The following is a 25,537-nucleotide window of genomic DNA, read 5'->3' on the forward strand; positions in this document are numbered from 1 at the left end:
TGTTTTTCCCTCCCTCTGTCCATTCTACCTTGCCTCCTTCTCTCCTCCCTCTATCCCTTTGTCCTTCCCTACCTTCATTCCACATGTTACCTTTTTACCACCCTCCTTCCATCTATCCACCCTCGTTCCTTCTCTCTCTCTGCCCTGTACTGCCTCCTTCTCTCATCCCTCTCTCCCTTTGTCCTTCCCTCCCTCCATTCTTCCCTCCCTCAATTCTTCCCTCATCTCCCTCTGTCCTTCCCTCCCTCTGTCCATCATGCCCTCCCTCCACACTACCCTCCCACCCTTCTGTAACGTCCTGATCGTCTCAGGATCGTGAACAGACACGAAATGAGGACGCAACCACTTGTGTACGTTTTAGTTATTTTAATAAAGGTAAAATGATACAAATAAGGGAACGAAAGTTAGGGTTACTGGAATCCTCCAGTCTTTCCACGTTACCAACCCACAGCTCTGTTGTTAATAACCGTCCTCTGCAATTACGCCGGTCCCGGCGAAGCCAACAGAGGGCAGAGAAGAAATGGCCGAAAATGCCAATCGGTATGCTGTGAGGGGTACGCAGAGTGATGTAGTGCAGAGGAGACAGGGAAACACCCAGCCGGGGTCTCTACCTGAAGGGAGCAGCCGCTCGACCTCTTCCTCGTTATGCACCGGGATCGAGAGCAGCCGCTCGATCGATCCTGTGGACCTTCTAAACCGTAACGCAGAAAACACCTCCTGGTGTGCGTTTATAGTTAGTAGTCCTGGATTAAGGGTCGTGCTGGGAGCTTCGGCTCCAACCAACACACGGACCAAGGCACCTAGACTCAGCCGAGTCAGGGCAACGCTTAATGGTATTCCGGTAGAGCTTCCGGGACAAGAACAGGGTAAACTTGGCACGACACGGCCCAGGGAGTAACGACTCGACCTACCTCCATTCAAGCCTGACGGGATTACCTCTTCAGGACGCTGCTCTCCACGAAGCAGGTACGTCGGTGTAAACACAATATCCGACAGTGTTCTTCCGTTGGGTTCCTCCTTTTATAGGGCGTGTTTACTGGAAATTATGTAACGGGTCTCTTGTTTACATAACATTACCCGCTAAGCCTCCTGGGATTTGTAGTCCGTATTTTCCAGGTGCCGGATTTCTCTTTTCGACGGGAATTTCTTGACAGTACATCCTCCCTCTCTCAGCGGCTCCCCACGGAGCCAGCGCTGGAAGGGAACCGTCGATGAAACAACGTGACCAGGCGCGGGGCATGGACTCCCTCAGCCGGCTCCCACGATTGTTCCTGCGGGCCATAGCCTTTCCAAGCTACCAGGTACCACAGCTTGCCCCTACGCCATTTGGATGCTAGAATGCCCGACACTTCATATTCCACCTCTGATTCCACACATATCGGCCTAGGCGTCTCAGCTTGCTTGGAGGTTGCTGGTTTGATTAATGAAACGTGAAAGACAGGGTGTATCCGCAATGACTGGGGCAAACACACCTTCACATTCACTGGACCGATACATTTGGAAATACGATAGGGGCCCATGAACTTGGGATGGAACACACTGTTCTTTCGAAATCGCATGTTCCGTGTGGATATCCAGACGTAGTCACCAGTACGGTACAGTGGCCCAGGCCTTCTTTTCCTATCGGCCGTGGCCTTGTACCTCTTCTTGGCCTCAGTTAGGACAGCCTTTGAGCGCATCAATGCGTCCTTAATGCGTGCTACCCTGTCCGCTGTGGCGGGAATCCTGTTTTCTTTGAGGGGATGGAGAAATGGCAAGAACCTGGGATGCTGGCCATAGTTGCTGTAGAAAGGAGATGACTGGGTGGAGCTGTGAGTGGCATTGTTGTAAGCTATCTCCGCTACCCATAGCAAGTCAACCCATTCCTCCTTACCCTGGTCCACAAAACATCGCAGATACTGCTTGAGCGTTTGATTCAGGCGCTCGGTCTGTCCATCCGTTTGAGGGTGGTAGCTGGTAGACAGGGCAGTTTTGACGTGCAGCGCAGTGCACCATGTTTTCCAAAACTGCGCCGTAAATTGCGACCCCCGGTCTGACACTATAACCCCGGGCAATCCATGTAGTCGTACCACATTCTTCAGTAGTAGTGTTGCCAATTCGCCTGCTGTAGGGACTCTTTTGCAGGGGATGAAGTGTCCCATCTTCGTCAGATAATCCACAACCACCAGTCTCGATGTCATCCCTTGGTCCACCAGTAGCCCCACCACAAAGTCTAGTGATATATTATCCCATGGCCTATCCGGGGTCGGAAGTGGACGGAGGAGCCCCTTGGGTCTGCCGTGATCGGTCTTCATGGTAGCACACGTAGGACACGCCTGTCCCCACCGCCTGACATTCACTCTCATGGAGGGCCACCAGAAATGCCGTCCCATGCTAGCCATCGTTTTTTCAAAACCCAAATGTCCTGCACATGGAGAGTCATGGCACCAAACGAATGCTTGTTTCCTTAACCTAGGCGTGGGTATCAGCAGACACCTGCCTTTCAGGGGTATCCCATCCCTCACGTGCCATTCTTTGTGACTGAGGAGCCACCTTCGCCAAGCGAATGACCGGATCCCTCTCTGGATTCCCCTCAGGAACGTATCCGGCTGGATAACCCCCAACACCATCTGAGGGGGAATGATGGAATGTTCGGAAACAGGCATCGGTTCTTTAACCGCAGATTGGCGCGACAGGGCGTCTGCCTTCCTGTTTTCAGTCCTCGGCCAAAACGTGATGTGGAAGTTGAACCCTGCAAAGAATATCATCCACCTCAACTGCCGGGGCGAACGGTGTCTTGCGGCTGTCATGAACTGCAGGTTCCGATGGTCCGTATACACCGTCACCACATGCCTGGCACCCATCAGCCAATGTCTCCATTCGGTGAAGGCATCCTTAATAGCGAGAAGCTCTTTCTCCGCTATGTGGTAGTTGCGTTCGGCGTCGTTGAGCTTACGTGACATGTACGCCACTGGATGAAGCATCCCACTGTCCTGATTCCGTTGGGACAGGATGGCCCCCAGTGCCACATCCGAAGCGTCGGCGTCCACCACGTAGGGTAGATCCGGATCAGGGTGAGCCAAGACCGGTGCCCTACCAAAGGCGCTCTTCAGGGCCTCAAAGGCAGCATTCGCTTCTAGGGACCAGACAAACTCTTTGGACTTCCGCAGCAGCTGCGTGATCGGGGCCACCAACCCGGAAAAGCCATCTATAAATCGCCTGTAAAAGTTGGCGAAGCCAATGAAACTTTGGACATCCTTCACACCTTGAAGCACCGGCCACTCTTTCACCACCTTGATCTTGCGTTCCGCCATCTCCTGTCCGTCCGGACTCAGCATGACCCCGAGGAATTCCACAGATGTGACGTGGAAATCACACTTGCTGAGTTTGCAAAACAGCATATTCTCCCTCAGCTTTTGGAGTACCGTAGCGACGTGGTGAATGTGTTCCTCCTCGTTGGATGAATAGATGAGGATGTCGTCGATATAGACGACCACGTATATATCCAGCACATCTCTAAACACCTCATTCAGAAAGTACTGAAAGGCCGCAGGGGCGTTGCAAAGGCCGAACGGCATGACGAGGTACTCAAAAAGGCCAAACCTGGTCTTAAAGGCGGTTTTCCACTCGTCCCCGTCTCTCATGCGCACAAGATGGTATGCCCCCTTTAGATCCAACTTGGTGTAGATGCGAGCTTTCTTGACTTGCTCCAAAAGAACGCTGATGAGTGGCAAAGGGTACCAGTTTTTTATGGTGATGGCGTTTAACGCCCTAAAGTCCACGCAGGCTCTCAGTTCACCGTTGGTCTTCGGGATAAAAAAGAGGGGTGAGGCCGCCGGGGACTTCGATGGACGGATGAACCCTAGCTTGAGGAGTTTATCCAGGTACCCCCTGAGATGCACGTTTTCTGGTTCCGTCAGGGCGTACAGCCTGCCACTGGGAACGCTCGTTCCGGGCACCAGGTCGATTTGACAGTCGAATAGTCTATGCGGCGGGAGTACCTCGGCCTTGACTTCGTCGAAGACATCCTCGAAACTGCGATAGTGCTGAGGGAGCGCCACATCTATCTCAGCAGCTGTAGCCACCGTCTGTCTCCCGTTTACTTCTACATCAGGGGATTCGGGGTGCATTCCACAATGCAGGATGCAATATGGGGACGTCATTTCTATGCGGTGTGTCGGCCAATCCACCGAGGGGTTGTGTTTCTGTAGCCACGGCAATCCCAATATGACACCATATTGGGGGGCTCGGATGATGTTAAAGTCAATTTGTTCCAAATGGTTCCTTCCGTATCTCACCGGGACACCCCCCGTCTGTTGCCCAATGGGCCCCGTCCCCAATCGCCTTCCGTCTACAGCATAGACGTCTTCGGGCACATCCTTGGGAAGTAGCACTAGCCCTAGACGACTTGCTTCATTGTAGTCCATAAACAGGCCCGTGGATCCTGAATCCACCATGGCCACAACGGGTATCCACTGGTCGTGCACTCCCACGTGCACCGTAAGAAACAGATGACACTGTCCTCTCGTGACAGAGTTGGAAAGTGAAGGGATGGATGCGTGACTCCGAGATGCCCCTTCGTTGGTCTGGGAGTCCTCTAGTTTTCCGCCGGTACATCTACCACGGCAGTGACAGACCGGTTGGGTCTGTAACGTGAGGTTTTAGGTTTGGCAGGGCATTCACGTACGTAGTGGCCTTTTTTGCCACAATACAGGCACAACCCTTGTTTACGGCGAGACTCTTTCTCTGTGGCAGTGAGACTGGCTCGTATCGCGCTAATATCCATGGGTTCTCCCTTGGATGCGGAGGAGGGTTCGGGGCTTCCCACTGTCATATAAGATGGAAGGGCTCTTCCCTTTTTCCCATGATCCCCTTTTCTCTCATTTAGCCTATGTTCCAACCGTAAGACTAGGTTGATGAGTCCTTCGCACGTCTTAGGTTGGGGATCAATATGAGCCACGGCATCTTTGAGCTCATCGCACAGCCCTTGATGAAAGAGCGCAGTTTGTTTGGCAAGAGGCCACTTGGTTTCCGCAACCAACCTACGGAATGCGTTGAGATACTGTACCAGGTCGTTGGATCCCTGTCTCAACTCGAGCATTCCACGGTCCGCCGTATACGAGTCGGCCCTTCGATCAAAGACCTTCAGAAATTCTTCGCGGAAAGCCCCCCAGTCACATAGGATAGGGTCGTCTCTGCTCACCAGAGGCACGGCCCACTGTGCCGTATTTCCATCCAAATAGGAAATAAGGAAAGCCACCCGTGCCTGACTGGTGGGGAACGCCTTGGGTTTGCACGATAGATGTAGTGCCACTTGTGTGAGGAATACTTGTACCGTGTTGGGGTCCCCACTGTATCTCTCCGGAGTTGCCAAGGGTATGGCAACCGGCATCTCCACGACTACCGCCGGGTTTTGGTTTGTGAGGGTGGCGCTGGGTGTGAGCGGGTCCAATTGTATGGCATCCAATCTGGCCTTTACATCGGCTGTTTCTTGCCTGGAGGCTGCCAATTCAATTTGCACCGCAGCTAAAGCAGCAAGTACGTCATCAAGTGTTGCCATGTCTGTATCTCGACCAGGAGACAGTTAATGTTATAAAGGTCGGATATTTTGTAATATCCTGATCGTCTCAGGATTGTGAACAGACACGAAATGAGGACGCAACCACTTGTGTACGTTTTAGTTATTTTAATAAAGGTAAAATGATACAAATAAGGAAACGAAAGTTAGGGTTACTGGAATCCTCCAGTCTTTCCACGTTACCAACCCACAGCTCTGTTGTTACTAACCGTCCTCTGCAATTACGCCGGTCCCTGCGTAAGCCAACAGAGGGCAGAGAAGAAATGGCCGAAAATGCCAATCGGTATGCTGTGAGGGGTACGCAGAGTGATGTAGTGCAGAGGAGACAGGGAAACACCCAGCCGGGGTCTCTACCTGACGGGAGCAGCCGCTCGACCTCTTCCTCGTTATGCACCGGGATAGAGAGCAGCCGCTCGATCGATCCTGTGGACCTTCTAAACCGTAACGCAGAAAACACCTCCTGGTGTGCGTTTACAGTTAGTAGTCCTGGATTAAGGGTCGTGCTGGGAGCTTCGGCTCCAACCAACACACGGACCAAGGCACCTAGACTCAGCCGAGTCAGGGCAACGCTCAATGGAATTCCGGTAGAGCTTCCGGGACAAGAACAGGGTAAACTTGGCAAGACACGGCCCAGGGAGTAACGACTCGACCTACCTCCGTTCAAGCCTGACGGGATTACCTCTTCGGGACGCTGCTCTCCATGAAGCAGGTACGTCGGTGTAAACACAATATCCGACAGTGTTCTTCCGTTGGGTTCCTCCTATTATAGGGCGTGTTTACTGGAAATTATGTAACGGGTCTCTTGTTTACATAACATTACCCGCTAAGCCTCCTGGGATTTGTAGTCCGTATTTTCCAGGTGCCGGATTTCTCTTTTCGACGGGAATTTCTTCCCTCTGCCCTTCCCTTCTTCTGTTTTTCCCTCCCTCTGTCCATTCTACCTTGCCTCCTTCTCTCCTCCCTCTATCCCTTTGTCCTTCCCTACCTTCATTCCACATGTTACCTTTTTACCACCCTCCTTCCATCTATCCACCCTCGTTCCTTCTCTCTCTCTGCCCTGTCCTGCCTCCTTCTCTCCTCCCTCTCTCCCTTTGTCCTTCCCTCCCTCCATTCTTCCCTCCCTCAATTCTTCCCTCATCTCCCTCTGTCCTTCCCTCCCTCTGTCCATCATGCCCTCCCTCCACACTACCCTCCCACCCTTCTTCCCTCTGCCCTTCCCTTCCCTTCATCTGTTCTTCCCTCCCTCTGTCCATTCTACCTTGCCTCCTTCTCTCCTCCCTCTCTCCCTTTGTCCTTCCCTACCTTCATTCCACATGTTACCTTTTTACCACCCTCCTTCCATCTATCCACCCTCGTTCCTTCTCTCTCTCCGCCCTGTCCTGCCTCCTTCTCTCCCTGGTTCGCTGCCACCCTCCCGATATCTTTCTATCCCTTTGTTCATTCCACCTTCCCTTCACCCTTCCCTCTCACCCTCTCTCCGTCCTTCCTTCTCCCTACTTCCCTCTCTCTCTCTGTCTTTCCCTTCTTATCTCCCTCCTTCCATCAGCCCCATCCTCCTTCCTTCCCTCTCTTTGTCCTGTCTCCTACCTTCCCTCCTTTCGTCCCTCTGTCCCACTATCATTCCCTCTCTCTTTCCATCCCACCTTCCCTCCACATTTCCCTCCCTCTATTTTTCCCCCCTTCCCTCCCACCTCCTTTTTCTTTGGCAAGTATAAGCTTGGCACTTGCAGGGTGTGGATAGAGGAAAGCGGGGAGGATATATTGAAGAGGGGGAGAATCTTTTTTGAGAAAGAAAATAAATCCTCTCGAAAGTGTTTGAGTTTGTTGGCATGTTGCAGAGGGTTGCTGCTTTGAAGCGGCGGAGCCATCTCATGTTGTTATAACTGGGATGAAGTAGAAGAACCAAGGAGTAATTAAAATTATTAAAGTTTTGTAAGACTGTTATCAACACTTGTCATCCATGAAAATGTTGTATTAAAATTAAATTAAATTATACTCCTTTTTTGGCTATTTAAAATTGACACTGAGTGCCAGACACTTCTGCACTTTTGCACGGTCCAATGGTATTGGAGTACTCACACACTCCATCCTCTGTATTGCCAGAGCTCGAATACGAGCCGATGGCATTGGAGCGCTTTAAATGCTAACCAGTAACATTACACAATGACACATTCATGGGAAGCCTAAACCATTGCCCAGAATTACAAGCTCTTCAGATGACTGAGATGCGAACTTCGTTCCCAAGTTCCCCTGTCTGCACCTCTGGCCATTACGCCACATCATCCTTTCACTTCAAGGCTCCTCAACAGTTTTTTCCTATCGCTTCCACATTTGTTTAGCAAGACCATTCCAACACCAAAAAAGCATTGGCAAAGCCAATAGATCTCGGTAATGCCCGAGCTATTGGCCTTGTCAGTGTGAATGCCCTTTAGCTATGTTGTCTAGCAGCACATCTGCTGTTTGTTCAGCATGCTTAGCACAGCTTAAAGTCACTGAAAAGGTTTAATGATGAGGCCAGCTCTCCAGTCTCTCTCTGCGTCCCTTTATGGATGCTAGTATCCTGCACTTCCTGTTTCAGGGGATCATCTCCTTGAATCAGGAAACAACTATACTATTATTTGAATGGTGATGCTATTTGCGACTAAATTTGATATTTGCTTTTTGCAACTGAATTGGTAATCACACTCAGAGAATTCTTTTTTCGTTAAGTGACTTGTTTCTGAGTCACAACTTGAGGCTGGCCAGCTTCTGTACATGCTGTTTTGTGATTTCCTAAGTGTGAGTCACTAAAAGTCGAAATTAAGAAATTGCAAACAAATTTTTCATACATCTGCCCCTCGGAGTGCACCATGGATTCAATAGAGGTTTCCAATTGCAACATTAGGGTCAACTTTATTTCAATTTGTAAAGTTAACTAAACCGTTTCACTTTCACCCAGTAAAACACTGAAAGATAAGAATATACAGCTAAAGTCTAAGGAGCAGATTTATGTTAACTGGCGCATCCCCAGGGATGCGCCAGTTAACGTGCGCCACAGTGCGCCACAGCTCCGCCACCCATGGTGCGCCGCATTCATATCCAGATCGCACGTAATTGACGTCCCGTGACTAAAACCTACAAAGGGTCATCAATTGTATATATTATCACTTCGTCCTGATGATGGTCTTGTGAATGATCAAGATAAGACCGAAACGTCGACTTGCCTAGTCCAATTCTGCATAGTTTGTTTTATATCAACTTTTGATTTTCTCCTGATTGATAGTGGAAATCAATTCAACACTGTGTTCCAGCAGTCTGGACTGTATTTTTGGATATGTTATAGGAAAAGTAACCGATACCTTAAATATCCAAAGTATTTCTATGTATGTACCCTGTCCTATGTTAATGTTCATTTTTTGTACAGAAATATTCTTTGTCTTGAATTTAAAATAATAACTTTTCAGACAAACAAATAATCCTGGTTTCATGTTTTATTACTCATTTACTGTGTCTATGATGTTAGTGTGGTAACATCTTGTGTTTCTTGTTTCAAGAACGTTTCATTTTAAATTCAACTGAACAGCCGCTGATTCAATTCAGGTTTTGGTACTTTGATTGCCCCTAAACAAGTCCTAACCAGTGCTGAAATTTCATATAAACAAAATCCCTTGCTGGCCATTTTATATTACATTGCATTCATAATGCAGCACACCATGGTGCAAAAACGGCACAGATGCATGACGCATCTCTGCCGGAAATGTGGCGCATTGCTGGAGTTGCGTCGCAAGAGCGTTTGCATGAGATGGGGAAATAGAGCTTAGGTTTTATGGTCTTCTTGCATGGAGAGGAGACTGGAACTTGTTTGAAGAATGTATTTTAATTCCCTGCTTGACGCCTAGATGTACAATAGATTGGTGACTTGTATGTATGTATGTGTATGTATGTAACTGCAAGGTGTCTTCTACGAAATGACGGAATGTTTTTTTGATTTTGTTTAGAGTGCTTTATTAAGGGTATGTTGAGAAACAAATAGAAAAGATTCACCTAATATTCAAACAACTTGAATAAAAGAAAGAAATATGAACGCTTATCAGTTACATAGACCAGAACCTGAATTGAAAAATATAGAAAATCTAGAAAGACATATTTTTTTTATTTTTTATTTTTACAGAGATAAGAAAAAGAGAGAAGGAAAATAAAGAAAAGGAAGAGAAAGGAAAATAGAAAAAGGAATAACAGCATTGCAGTAATAACTGTATTAACATATTAAAGATTTCTAAAATTAGGTGTGGAGAGAACAGATTGCGTGGATAAGAATGATGTAAGCTGTAACCATAATACATCTTCTTTAAACATTAAAGAAATAGAAGTAGCATGTGCACCGTCCAATTTATGATGATGACTTCAAAGACTCCACCAAGCAGTAAAATGTATTTTAGTGATGCCTTTCAGATTTGTGGTGATAATCTGTGGGGCAATAGCTATTATCAAATCAACAAACGTTTGTACACTCCCTTGAGAGCACGATAAAGGGGAGAAACCTCCTAAAAAAATATCAAAAGAAAAAGTAACGGACAAAATTTTGTTCAGCTTTTTCCAAACAAGCAGTCAAAGCTTTTTAACCAAAGGGCAAAGAAAAAATAAAAATCACTTTTTTTATGAGAACAGAACCAGCATTTTGCGTTATTAGTCAGCTGGAACTTATGAAGGTTCTCAGGGGCCAGAAAAAGCCTATCATTAAAATATTATAACATTTGTGTTGTGCTTGCTGAGTGAGAGAAAGTATGTAACTCAGCCCATATGGTGCCCCAGGTCTGGAAAGAGAACAACTGGTGAAGATGTGTCTGCCACAAAAGCTCCATCTTGGATTTTGTTCTCAAATCGAAGGATGAGACAAAATCTTATAAATACCAGATGCAGTCCATAAGAGAGTCATAAGTTAGTATATGGCCAATGGTCATAATACCTTTGTTAATCCATCCATTCTTTGCAAGAAAGAACTCTATTATATAGTTTTAAGTACTTATTGTAGCAAATAAGAGTTTGTGAAATAATATATATATGGAATTTAGAGGAGGCAATTAAATGTTTAGCAACAGCTACGGAGTAATTTGGGCCTCCTCCAATTGACCCCAAGTAGTTAATTGTGTGTGGCTTAGCCAAAAAATAAGTCCAAATCTGTTTTACTGTAAAGGACGAATGATCATTTCTACTGACTTTATCAGGGCTAATAAGTCTAAAAGCAGAGATACCATGAGGAGCACTATCCCCATTGTTTGCAGATATATGAATTGTCGACTGTTGGATTGCAAGATAATGAGGCAGAACACACATGACGGCTGCGTACCGGAGAGGTCAGTGGCCACCACAGGGGCGCTAAACAGTGCTACCCCTCGGCGGACCAGACGAGGAGCGACCACCCATAAGGCTCTGGCCTGGGATGTGGAAACAGGGCTGCAAGAGGACCTAGTGACGATCACATCGGTCCATGCCCTAGAGAGCCTGGCCGGTAGAAGAGGGAGGTGTTGACGACCGGGAGCTCTGCATCCAATAATGGCGCTAAAGACCACGAGGCACCCAGGGGAAGAGTCGTATGGAGCTGTCTCCACTGCAGATACACAACGGTGAGCGAACGGCGTCGCTGCAACGAGGCACAGAAAGCAGCGCCAACACCATCTGAGGCCGGAAAACACGGCCGGACCCACCTGGCCAGAAGAAACCGAGGGAGTGCAACACTCACAAAATCGTGTAACCTGCGTCCCGACCTGACCGAGGTCAGTGCACTGGGCACCTGCCTACCAAACCATCTCGCAAGCACAGGGACACTGTAACCTGTAACCTGCACTGAACTATCATCCAGCGGTGGGAGGACACATGCAGTCCCGCCGGACCATTCTACCCCGAGCTCCCGACTGGTGAACTCTCCCTAGACTGTGTTTGCACAACTTGGAACACTGCCAAATAGTGACACCGGAGGTTACTCCTGCAAAGGCACTAGCAAGCAAGGCCCTGCCATGTCTGGAGGAGCTGGGAAAAGCGTGGGAGCAGGGGGTACTAACACAAAAGGCAAGATGGATAAGACGCCGAAACCGGGCGAGACAGACCCAGTGACGGCCAGACTGGACTCAGTCCTGGCAGCCATGGAACGACTAGAGAATTCAATACAATCCACGCGAACATCGCTGGAGGCGAAAATTGATGGAATCGTCATAGATCTGACGCACCTGAGGGCGGATCACAAAAACCTTGCCGAACGCACTGCAGTCCTGGAACACACAGTATCGGACCGAAAACCACGAGTCACGCAATCAGATAAACAAATGAGGGATCTCCTCAACAGGGTCGAGTTCTTAGAAGACAGGGCGGAGGATGCAGAAGGGCAGGCAAGACGAAATAATGTACGAATAGTGAGAATGCCAGAAAAATGGGAAGGGAGAGACCCTACGACACATGTGGAGGACTGGCAACGCGCCCTGCTGCCGGACGGTATTCTATCGCCTCACTACGTGGTTGAGCGTGCGCACCGGGTCCCGTCCAGACCACTCCCAACGGGCTCTACCCCACGTCCACTGCTCATCCGCATCCTAAACTACAGAGACCGAGACGCCATTTTGAGGGAAACCCGCAAACTTGCCAACATCCAGGTGGACAACGCCAGCATCATGTTTTTCCCGGACTACACGGTCCAAGTGCAGCGCCAGAGACACTCATTCCTAGGAGTGAAACGGCGACTGCGCCAGCTCGGGCTTACATATTCCCTCCTCTTCCCGGCAAAACTGCGGGTGGTAGCGCACGAACAGACTCACTTCTTTAACACCTCCGAAGAGGTCGAAACCTGGCTGGACAACGGGACGGAATAAAACACCGCAAGGCCGGCAGACCAGCCCCGAGCGAGAAGACAAAGAGGCCCTAAGCGGAGACGCAGAAACAGATCACCCTCGCCACCAGCGGATGGAACACAACAAAATGCGGGCCCACCCGAGGAAGAAATGCTCCAAGAGCAACAGGAAGCACTACGAATAGCCATGGAACTCAACAACTCACCGGCCCAGCGCTCTTTAACGGCTACCAGCCCCAGGGCATTATTGAGCGATGACGAGGCAATATACGGAATACATAATTCACAAGTGTCCGTAGACTTACCAGATGTCACACCACAGACGGTGGACCTATTTGGATAACAGATTAGCGTAACCTGGCACCTCTCCCCCCGCACCCCCTTTTATTTTATTCCCCCCATCCTTCCTGCTCACTCTGACTGACCGGAAGGGGTAGCGTGCTGGAAGGAACACGACATCCGATGCTGATGGGCAACACGAGAGGAGGCCGAAGGAGCAGGTCGCCTCTCCTGGTGCGCCCACCTGAGACGCAGTGAGTAGATGCCGTGACTGGTTGAGCGCTGGCAGTCAGCCGGTGGACAACCACAGGTAACTTTTTATAACTGGGCTCACTGAACTGGGACCTTACAGTCCTGCATGGCCCGGCGGGCTCGTGCCGCTGGCGAACTCTGCAGACGGGTGCCTGAGGTGCCATGCCGACTGATGGACGCACTGCCGTGTCTGATATGCGGCCTGCCAAGTGGTCAGCTAAGACAGCTGATTTCCCCCCCGCGTGGGGCAAAACACGCACCCGCACTTTGTTTATTGATAGTGACTCCCTCGCCCCACGTGATGGGCAGCGACCCCCCTGACTTGAATGTTAACTATCTCAGTAGAGTGTTTGGACTACTGCACGTTCAGCAGCCGACCTTTTGGTATTATTCCCTGTTTACGTCCCCCCCCCCCTTTTTTAAGCTCTGCTGCATCCACAAGTTGGTAACGGACTCATTGTATTCAACTCTGCATCCCACAGGTACACGTGGAAATGTTGTTGTGATGTGGGGATGGGAGGCTCTGTGGAAAGGCCGACGAGGCTGGAGGGGTGGGAGGAGGACTCCACTGATGACCTGTGATGACTACGGTTAAGATTGTCATACACACACCCTCGCGTAGGTACATGATCTACTCATACCTTAAGAGACACAAGGTCCAAATCGCACTCTTGCAGGAGACACATGTAACCACACCCGAGGTACACACACTGCGCAGACGATGGCGCCTGACAACTTTACGCGACAGGGTTTTCTTCCTATGCACGGGGTGTGTTGATATGGGTAAAACCAGGGATCCCGTTTGACGTTGAGGACTTCTATATAGACGGAGAGGGGAGGCTGGTGGTAGTGAAGGGGCGGCTAGACGGACGCCCGATGGTTTTGGCATTGATCTATGCTCCGAACACAGATCAACAAGGGTTTCTTACGAGAGTCTCGGCAGCTCTATCACCCTGGCACTGGACCCCCTGGATACTAGGGGGGACTACAATTGCGTGCTGGACACTACGTTAGACCGCTCCTTCCCGCCATTACCCAATGCACCAGTAGTGGGCGCCATGAAGGCCCTTACGGCCTGGGCCACCCACTGGAACCTACAAGATGTATGGCGACACCGCAACCCAGGCACCCGAACATACTCATACTACTCAGGTGCCCATGATCTACACACCCGACTAGATAGGTACATGCTTACTGAAGATTTACTCCCATTAGCATCTGATGCATATTACATGGGCCGGACGCATTCGGACCACAACGCCCACATGCTAGACGTCACATGGGCAAATGCACACCCCCCTATCCCCACCTGGAGGCTGCAACTGGATCTCCTGTTGGATGCACCTTTCCGAGACTCGCTGTTCACGCACATAGTACACTACTTTGAGGAAAAACACGGGCACAGCATCCACTCCCCAGATAGAATGGGACGTGTTCAAAGTGATGATAAGGGGACAATGCCTGGGCACACAGGTAAACCTTAGACGGTGAGTAGAGAAAGACCTTAAAAGAGTGGATGCGAGGCTAATACAACACGAGCAAGACACGATGAGGGATGACGGAGCGGAGCTGCGGGCCGCACATGCGGAACATGAGAAACTGATAGGCTGCGTTGCCTGAACTATGCCGGCCATTTGGCATGCACCCATGATAGGGGAGATAAAGCCGGCAAGCTGCTGACCTGGTTAATTAGCAGAGAGGAAAAGACAAAACCAGTAACGGAAATACTGGGAGATGAGGGGGTACTCCTACACACACAACAGGAGATACATCGAGCGTTCACTGGTCACTATGACAAACTGTACCATTCTTGCTTACCAACCCCCGCTCCGAACACCAAAGAGTACCTGTTACCGATACCACTACCGACTCTTAGAGACGCTCAACGTGATGAATTGGCGGCGCCTATCATGTCTGAGGAACTCCGGGTAGTCATTGCGGCGCTGTCCAATGGAAAATCCCCGGGACCCGATGGACCCCCTGCGGAGTTTTACAAGGCATATCCGGATCTCCTGATCCCAGAACTGATCAAAATGTACGAGGCGGCACTGGAAGACTCCTCATTACCACCCACCCTAAATGAAACCACCTTGGTCTCCCTCTTAAAGCCCGGAAGGGACAGGACGCAGTTGGGTTCATACCGGCCACTCACCCTTCTGAACACCGACTACAAAATATTAGCATCCACATTAGCCCGGAGACTAGCCCCATACACGCCCACACTAGTCCACGCGGACCAGAACGGCTTTGTACCCAGACGCAGCACGTCGCAAAACATCCGCCGGCTATTCAGGGTACAGGAATATGCGAGGGCGCCCTGGCCGCATTCGGGGTGTCTTGTACTAGATTTGGAAAAGGCATTTGATTCAGTGGAATGGCCGTACCTCCGAGCAGTAATGCAGAAGAATGAACTAGGAGAGGCGTTCATAGATATGGTCAGCCTGCTCTATCAGACGCCCAGTGTATGGGTCCGGATTGGGGGCCTCCTGTCCGATACCATACCAGTAAGAAGGGGCACGAGGCAGGGTTGCCCCTTGTCGCCGCTGCTCTTCTCCTTAGCGATGGAACCGCTGGCGGAACTGCTGAGGAGACAGGGCGCGGATTGGGGTATTCCACTAATAGATAGCATGCACGCGGTCTGGCTGTATGCTGATGACCTGCTCCTTTATGTCAGGGATCTCACACAGATACCGCTAGAACTCACAGACACCCTGCGAGAGCTCACGACCCATTCAGGACTGAAAGTTAATTGGGGGAAATCTGGGGTCTACCCCTTTCACCCCGACATGCAGGAGTGTATGGTGCGACTGGGTGGCATGACACTGACCTGGCACGCAGGCACCTTCAAATACCTGGGCATCCACATCTACCGGTCCCCAGCGGATGTGCTGGAAGGCAACCTGGTCAGGGCCATCTCCTCTCTACGAGCCCAAATGGCTTTCTGGAGCACGCTCCCACTGAATGTCCCAGCCCGAGTCACCCTGACGAAGATGATAGCACTCCCGAGGCTACTTTACCAATACTCTAACATACTGGTGTATGTTCCCAATCGGATCTTCAGAGCACTAGAAACCATGATCCGGGCGCTCATACGGAACACTGAGAGACTCAGAGTGGCGCTGAAAAAGCTATACGCCCCAGTGACCATGGGAGGATTGGCGGTTCCTAACCAGGAGCTTTACTATCTTGCGGCGCAACTGCAGTGGATGGTGGGCTGGCTCGCGGGGAGGAACCTGGCTGATACGGCCTCGGAGACACCGGCCCTGACTCACATTCGTGCGCTTGCGCTGTTCTATCCCCTAGCTAAACCAACCAGCGTAACACAGCTACATTTGACGGTGGCACTCAAATGCTACAAACGTGCACTCAGAGTCACGCGGGCGGCCGCACCTTACGCTCCTGCGCTCCCGTTGCAGGGTATGCCCAGAGACGAGGGCGTGATTACTGCGACCATGCTGGAGAGATGGGAGCTAGCTGGGATAGAAACGATGACGGATCTATACAGAGATGGCGCCCTGATCCCGTTTGAGAGCCTGGTTGCGGATAGCAACTTACCGGCGGGGCAATTCCTACTGCACGCCTCCATGATTCGGGAATGCACGAAACAATGGGGAGACATGACGGAGGAACCACAAACACACCTACTGATGCAGTACCTCCATATCATGGGAAATGGGTCCCAAGTGATACATTGGCTGGCGCAGGCACTACAGTCACACACGGCATGCACGCTCCAGCCACTGAGAGACAAATGGGCAGTTGACAGAGGGAGGGACTGGACAGACAAGGAATGGGTGCGGATCCTGGAAGGACCACACAACATACCACGCAACTCGAGATTCAAAATCATACAATTCTACATCATGCATAGAGCTAACCTGTCCCCTGACAAAATTAACCGTTACTTTGCGCTGGATACATCCGGCTGCCCGCGCTGTTCGTTGCTGAATGCTGATCTTCTGCACATGCTGTGGGCAAGCCCCAGGCTGCAGACGTATTGGCAGGACGTGACAACACTTCTAACGAAAGGTGTAGGGGCAGAGCTACGACATGAATGGGAGACTTGTGTGCTGGGGCTGTTCAAGAGGTCGAAACAGAATAAAGCTCATGCCAGGTTCTGGGATCTGGGATTGGTAGCCGCCAAAAGACTCATAACACAACATTGGAAGGACGCAAATCCTCCACAAATGAAACATTGGCGCGCCTCGTTCACCTATTGGGCAATAGCAGAAGGCACGATACTCCGCAAAGAGGAGACAGTGGGACTGCGAGCCACACCGATCGCGCAGATCTGGGACGACCTCCTCCAGGCCTTCGGCAGAGCAGGGAATAACATAGACATGGGAATTGCCCTGACACGTACACACAGTAGAAATATAGAGAGGCGACCCACCTGGGAATTAGAGAGACGCAGATGGGCAGAGACACGCAGAAAACATATAGCGAGAAGCACACACAAGACGCAAGGACGTCGCAAGACGCAAGGACATTGCCTGGCCCTGCCCTCCTCCCCCCCAGCCCCCCTCCCCACGGGAATGATCGCTCTCGCACCTAGCCGATGCGGGAATATGACTTCCCGACAACAGCCACACCCCACCACTCACCCACCAAGCAACGCACTCCAGTCCACAATTGCGAAATACCCACGGCACGCATAGACACGGTACCTGACTACGGGACTCTGATGACCAGAGTCGCAACGCAGTGCTCCCTTTCATTTGCGTTAGTTTTTGCCCCCTCCCTGATATTATTTACTTCCTCCCTTTGTTCGGAGGTTGGTTTTACAGACTGTTGCCCCCCAGTTGACAGCGCTATAGTTTCAAGATTCGCGGGCACACTAATAGGAACATAGCGCATGGCAACGCATACCAAACTACTCCGCTGACGTAAAACAACTGACATGATACACTCTCAGCATCACCACATCGAACGAAGAGACTGGCCCACCCAAAGAGGTCTCCCGTTAGGAAAACATAAATCTGTGATACTGAGTGTGGAACCGAGGGGTGCACAGTGGGTAGCGAGCTACAGATTGCGCCCCAAACACCATGATAAACTAGGTACTCTGGTGAGATAGAAGACGCCATATGCAGTGATATGTTACGAGGAAATGCTAATTGATATAAATGTTGGTTTCTCACATTAATGCTAACGGCTCAGTTATGTGGCGATTGAAATCTTCAGAATGATTGCTGTTAATGTTCACACCTGTAATTCACATGCTAAACTGATTTATGTTTCCTCATTAAGAAATGCCTAAGTGTTGTGACAATATATTGAACGATTAATAAACATATTAAAAAAAAAAATATCCAAGCTTCATTGTAAGCAGCGTATATACCGGCGTATATGAAACGTTTTTGACACTGTTTGCGAGGTCCCATTACGAAATCTCGCAAGTCAGCACCTTCTTTAGGTAAAGGTATGTGTTGCTTAATTTCGGGTAGTGTGGATTTCTATAGCCAATTGAGGCATAGTTTTCCTACACTGTATGTTGTCATTATCCCAGGATGTTGTCTCTGGGAATATCTTGGGTCTGGACTGTTCTGTTTGATCCCCTGTGTTTTGTTCAGGAATCTATCATGAAAGTTAATAGTGTCTGTGGGCCAGATCAACCATTTGTTCCAATCAGGAATAGTTCTGTTTTGTTGTAAAGTATTGGACACGTCTGACCCCTCATCTGTAGTTTTATCAGGCATAGGCTTTGGTATAGAGGGTTGTTTAAATCTTTTATCTTGGCTAGGCCAAGACAGGTTGTCTGTTGAATGGTGTCATTCAGGAACATTATTTGTTCTGGGATCATACAGGCTCTAAATAATGATTCTAAACCTTGTACCTGCCACTCTTTTGTACCCCAGATGGTTTTTGTCTCAATGTTATTTTTCCAAAATTCATAACCAAATATAGATATTTTTTCATAAAATTTTTCAGAATAAATCAGTTTAGTATTTGTCAACATGTTTTTCATTCCTGTCTTATTTAACATTGTGAAATAAAACGTTTCTGGATTAGTGATATTAAACCCTGAGAAGTATGGGAATTTTTCATAAAATGTTTTTGAACTGCCTTTTGGTGGAGTTGGACAATGTTCCCACTGATTATAACTAAAAACATTTTTAGGATTAGCAGATTTATGCAGATAATGATGCCCAAAGTGATTGAAGCAATACATTTCTTCATAATTTTAAGAACCCTGTAAATAATCATGTTCTGTAAATTTTGCTGACATTTCTAAATCTGACATCATAATATTAATATTTTCAAAGTCCCAATCATCAGAGAAAGTACTAGGTTTTACAAAGTAACTTGAGGAGATCTTGAATTGATGTGGATATTTCAAGAGTTCAACCGGGCCATAGATTTTGTATTCAGTTTTGTCCCATGCTATACCTCCAGGTATAGGATTTGCTGTGATATTCACTGATGATAGTTCTCGTTTTTCGATGTGAGAAGATCTGTGTGGTTTCAGGACCAAGTTGATGTTCTGACTTGCTGTGTTCATTGTACTATATTCTCCATCAATAAATCTACCCAAACTTAAAACCAAGATGAGCCACAGAAGGAGGAAAAGTACGCCTAACACAATCCATAATTCAATCCATGGTGAAATCAGATATGTTTCTCCGAGTTGATGAAAGAGCTCTGTAATTTTCTTTTTGAAAGTTTTGTTTGCTGGCTTGTCTCCATGTTCAGTTGGAACATCAGAAAAATCATCGAAGTTGATAAAGTAGCCAGATGCAGTTCTGTCAATTGGTGGAAATGCTTCCGGATTTGTATTAATCTTTGTAGTTGCTTCTTCCTTTTTCATATTAGCATAGTCCGAGGCGACATCATTGTAGACAGGTGTTTCTAGATAAACTTTTGCAATTTGGATTTCAAGAGGCACAAGTTCCATGGCTTTGTTGCATTGTCCCTTTTTATTCACTGCAGGTTTATCAAATGTGATTAGTCTCTCAGATTGAACCTCTTGGATTGTAGCAAGATTTGGTCTTCTGCTATTTCTTAGGAGTCCAATGGGCCTACTACTTATTATTGGTCACATGATTGTGGTTTTACCAGGTCGATTGATACAACTCAATTCTCCTTTTTACCAGCAAGTGGCGGTAGTACTACTGATCTTGTCCCGCTGACAGCTAAGACAGGTACTGCTTCTCTGTAAGAAGGCCCAAATTCTTTCTTCACCGCGATCTTTTCTCTGACCAGATCCCCTATCTTTGGAATCCAGACCGGTCTTGCTGGGACAGGTGGTTTTTCTTCAGTGGTCTTTGGCTTTAGATTTGTGTTACTTAGACTCCTTCTTGTTTCATTCAAGTCCTGTAAAACCGACACAACGATCTTTGATATCAAAGGTTTTTTGTTTCACCACTGAAGTGTAACAATCGAGATCATGAATGATCATTCTTCTACCAAACAAAAGTTCGTAGAGAGTGATACCTCCTAGAGAATCTCTTGGCAGATTAAGAAGACTACGTTGGACACTAATTAGATGTTTGACCCACCCGTCACACGAACCTAATACCCTTGCCGTTATAGATTACTTTATGTCACAGTTTTTTCTCTCCACTACCGCATTTCTCTCGGGATGGATTGGACTAGAATACCGCAATGCAATGCCCATACTGGCCATGGCCTCCTTGTAAGCCCGAGAGCTAAACGCAGGACCCTGGTCAGAATGTAGCATGATAAAGACTCGCAAATCTTTTATAACAGTTCTGGCGTCAGCCAAGCGTTGGGGCCACATCCAAATGAATCTCGTCTTAATATTTATGGGATCGCAATTGTCCGGTCGGACGCCTGCATGTAGATAGTCTGATGCTGTCTAACAGGGGTATCTGGGCTGGTATTAATGTGTTTGATTCAGATATCTGGTCCGCTTCATAACTGCGATCTCTATTGCAGTCCTGCCACTCCATTGCAAAGTTAAAAACTTGCACGCTCATTCCCGGCCACCAGTATCGTGATTGTAATTCTATTAGAAATTTTAGGATCTCTTGGTGCCTCAGACCCAATCCCATGTGTGCTTCTTGAATCAAGAAGACTCTCCGGTTCATGTTTGGAATGACTCTAGTCCCCTCTCTAGGGATTTGAGCAAAAGGAACGGAGTTCGCATCAATTATGTAAGTATTGCCGAGTGGATAGTTTAGAGGTAACGCCTCATAATTGCCTTACATTGAGGCTTTTAATGCAAGCAGCGTTTCACCATCTATTTGTTTTGTAGAACGCTTTTTTGTAGCTATGGAAGCCGAGTGATCAGCTGCCGCTGTGGCTCTGTCAGCCAATGAATTCCCTGCAACATGTACGCCATCACGTTGAAGACTCTGCGTATGTATCACGTGAGTCTTTTGTAGTTCTTTCTGCAAAATAACTACTTGTTTCCCACAGTTTTTTATGCTTTATTGTGGCACCTGTCTCCACATTGTAAACATTTTTTATCCAGGTCTGCATGGAATTATTGTAAGACTGGACGCACTAATGCGAATCGCACACTATCAGTGTGGGGAATTCGCGATCGCCATTTTCAAGTGCCATCTTTAGAGATCTTATTTCAGCTCGCTGACCTGTACAGTTTCTGAGTGATTCAGTTTTAGTGACCATCGGTCTAAATTTACCCAAGCGCCAGCGACCTTTAACCATCTCGCATGCTGCATTTTAATTTGTTTTTCCACAATGTAGTGTTGTGCAAATGTGTCTGTGTAGATAACACAGGTGTACTGTTCGAGAGGCAGAATTTCGATTGACAGAGGAAATTAATTTTCATATTCCAGACATTCTACTTTTTTCATTTTCGAATCAAATGCGTGTTTCACGTCGTCTGTTGCTAGAGAATTTCCCCATTGTATCCATTTTGGATCTAGAGCTTTAGCATTTCGAATGCCTGGTCTTTGTACTGCCTCAAGGGCTGATACTTCTGTTAGTACAGAGATGCTCTTCCCTTGGGCCAGGGCTCTTTCTTTTGCTACAGCAGTTTGAACCGCAGTTAGAATTTTTTCTGTAGAACTGAATTTCATTTCAGCTTGTGTGTACAAGTCTGATTTGTAAGCTATTGGTACCGTTTCTCCTTCATTAGAGGTCAGGTATGTGAATCTGCATCTTCCTGGGATGACTCGGATTTCAAGGTTGCGTTCATTTGAGCATGTTTGCAGTTTTGTTTTAGTTAACATGTCTGTTTGTAATGATCGTAAAATTACTGTGTGTTTCTGAGTCCAATTAATTGGTTTAAAATCAAGTTTTATTAGTTTGTAGAGAGGTTTAACCCTCTCTGCATAATTTAGAATGTATGTTCTTCCGAAATTCAGAAAACCTAGAATTGATTGTAAGTTTTTCAGCGTTTTTGGAGCTTGGAGTACTGCAAACTTTTCTAAGAAGTTGTCTGCTAGGCTTTTGCCCTCACTTGATAATTCATATCCTAAAAATAGGACAGTGTGGTGGGCAACTCGTGACTTTTTAAAGTTACATTTGTACCCTTCAGATGCGAACCCAAGTATTATGGTGTTCACTCTTTTCAAGTGTGTCTCCAGGTCATCGTCTGCAAGATAGATGTCGTCGAAAGATAATGCCTCATCATCATATATCTGTAATAACTCTGTTACCCTGGCTGAAATTAATCCTGGGCTGTTCTTGAATCCTGGTGGGAGATGACAAAATAGTTTTTGGGTCCCCATGCTGGAGAAAGCGGTCAAATATCTACTTTCAGGTGCTATGTTTTGACAGAAGAAACCATTTGAAATATCTAATGTCCTTTTATATTTTTTGCGAACTATATTATTCATTAGTGCTGCACTGTGTGAGTTTTGTACTGCAAAAGTTTCACAGCAAGAGTTTAGGTGTCTGCAGTCCAAAACAAGACGATATGAATCATCTGGCTTGGAGACAGGAAACAAAGGATTGTTCATTTGTGAGGTGCATGTTTCAATCACCCCCTGATACTTAAGTTGATCTAAGATTTCTCTGACTTGTTTTTAGCTTCTTGCTTAACAGGATACTGCCTCTGTGCAGTAGGTTGATTTTCTAACTGGATTTTATGGTGAGGAGAATCCTCATCCCATCCTACATGATTTTTATATAATGCAGGGGCTTGGGCCACTGCCCATTTTCTAGCAAATGTGCATTTATTATGAACTGGAATGTGATTTGAGAAGGCAGGCATAATCATTTATTCGCCATGTGGGCACTCCCTGACAAACTCTGGTGGCCAGTCTTTCTCTGCTAGAAGGATATCATAACCTTTAGATAGATTCTCCAAGAAGAGACCTTTTATTTTCCTAGTTCTATCTCCCTCTATACATAATGTTATTTCATATAGTTTATGGGGCACGCTAACTCTGGTGTCTTCAGTTTCCACTTGAATATATTCATTCGTGTCCACTGTCTCCAGAAGATTCATCAGGATCTTGCGAGCTATGGTCACTTCTGCTGCGCTGTCTAGCATTGTCTGGACCAACTCTCCGTTTTTCATTTGTGTCCTCAGAATTCTCGGCTTGTTTTTACTTTAATACTGGCTACCTTCTTTCTGGGAAATTGTAATTTTTTACTTTGATGAGCAGTTTGCTTGTCTTTGGACTTGAGGTGCTCTTCATTATGTTCTGACCATCCTCTTCTTTCCAATTTCTGTGAGGAAGTCTGAAAAGATCGAGAGGGACGTGAATCAATATCTTGATATCTGTCAGGTTTTCTCAAATTGTCCCTATTTCTAAGGTTGTATCTTTTTTCAGAGGGCTCCCTTTGGGGAGACTTGCCTCATCCTTCTAGAGATCTATCCCTTCGTTGAGGAGACCTTCCTCTGGACTGAAACTGTTTTTCTCTGGGAGTGGTTTGTTTATTACCCTGCCACTTCTTCTTTTGAGAGATGAGATTATTTTTAATGAAAGTTTTTTCAGGATTTTCAGTTAGTTGGGGTTTTAGTGGTTTCCCACCCAAACTATCTCTACCTAGTTCTTCATAGGATTTTTCAATTATTCTGGCAAATTAAAGGTTGGACTGCTATATCTGTTTCTTTCAATTTTTGGCGAATCGCCACAGATGCTGCTTCTCCTTTTATGTTGACTAGTAATATAGCCGAGACCTGCTTAAAGTCTTTTATTAATTTTGAATCTATCTTAGTACGTCTGGTATAACCGCCATAGACGGAACACCATGTGTTTTTGTGTGGATAGAAGCAAAGACTGTGCCCCAAGTGTCACAGTCCTCCACATTTGGTGTGATCCCCATTGGGAGACAGATAAACAGAATTCTGTGTTTGTCGTGAGGGGCAGCATCGGGAAATACTGCCTCTATTTGAGTAATTTTTTGAACTAACCAGAATGGAATTTGTTCCCGTTTTGCGGGTACTTTACCAATACATGATTGTATATTCTGTGGTGTAATTTTATTTGTGTTCCCCTGTTGAGGGGTATTTTGTGGAATTCTAATTGCAGGTTGGAATGTTGAAGTCTGCATGACATATTGGACCGATTGTCTATGTATTTTAATTAGCTGTTTAAGTTGAACTAAAAGTTCTCTGTCTGACATTGTTTCAATGTCCGGATGTGGTGTGTAGCTGGCTAGAACCGGCCATGTGGCTCCTGGTCTACCTAGTGGACCGAGCCTGGTAATGTGATTTTGATGTTTTAGGGCGCCATTGAACCAGAGCAGGTGCTCTTGGTATGTTAGTGGAATTTCAACGTCCTCAAAGGGGCGTATTCCGCTGTAGATTCCTCTATTTTGTAGTAGTGGAACTCGCGTGTCACAGCGTGTGCGGCTGGAAAATGTATCCAGGAATAGAATACCTCTGTCTGCCGATATTCATGGGCTTCTACCACAAATATGACTGTACCACCTCTTGCTGATACTCCATTTTCTATAAGTTTCATAGTTATAGTTTTTCTTATATTGGCCAGGATGATTATAGCATTCGGGTCTTCATTTTGGATAATTGTGTCATCCGCTAAGAGTTGAGCTGCCATAGCATCTCTTTCTTTGTCACTTTCCGGCATTTTTGCTGACAGAAAATTTGCAGAGCAAGTATCAAGGAAACAAAGATTACGTGCACAATATTTTGGAACACTGTATCCTTCAACGTTGACTAAACCAAAAACTAATACATAGGAATCTCTTCCTACTAAGTTCTGGTGGATATTAACTTTTCACCCACTCCAGACGTCTATTGGAGTTTTTACAGGAAAAAGGGGTCTGTGTGAAAAGCACAACTGAGTTACTCTACTATCTTGCGTTAGATTATCGCCTTACCAAACGTTCGGCGCCATGTAGTGTAGTTCCTATATTCCCAATATGCTCTGTGCATTGGAATAACATAAACGATAGTTTAGACGTAGGACTAAAGTCGACTAGGTCTCTATTGAATATGTTAGACTTAATTATGAATGCCAGCAAGCTCAGAGGTCACTAGAAACTTTCTCGAGTGAACAGGAATGAGTTAACTTTCCTGAATAGACAAGAAGGGTGCCATATAGTGTAGTTCCGATATGTAGTGTTGTTCCTATGTTCCCAATAGGCTCTGCACATTGGAATAACATAAACAATAGTTTAGACGTAGGACTGAGGTCGACTAGGTCTCTATTGAATATGTTAGACTTAAATATGAATGCCAGCTAGCTCAGAGGTCACTAGAAACTTTCTCGAGTGAACAGGAATGA

The 25,537-nt window shown here is 47.2% G+C and overlaps 1 protein-coding gene across 1 annotated transcript in view; it reads left to right on the plus strand.

The window, feature by feature from the left end:
* The window catches only part of LOC147663740 (soluble scavenger receptor cysteine-rich domain-containing protein SSC5D-like), a 215,446-nt gene that overhangs the window by 162,794 nt on the left and 27,115 nt on the right, over positions 1 to 25,537 (plus strand). The window lies entirely within an intron of this gene.

The sequence above is a fragment of the Lissotriton vulgaris genome, unplaced genomic scaffold (genome assembly GCF_964263255.1).
Source record: "Lissotriton vulgaris unplaced genomic scaffold, aLisVul1.2 SCAFFOLD_999, whole genome shotgun sequence".
NCBI classification, from domain to species: Eukaryota; Metazoa; Chordata; class Amphibia; order Caudata; family Salamandridae; genus Lissotriton; species Lissotriton vulgaris.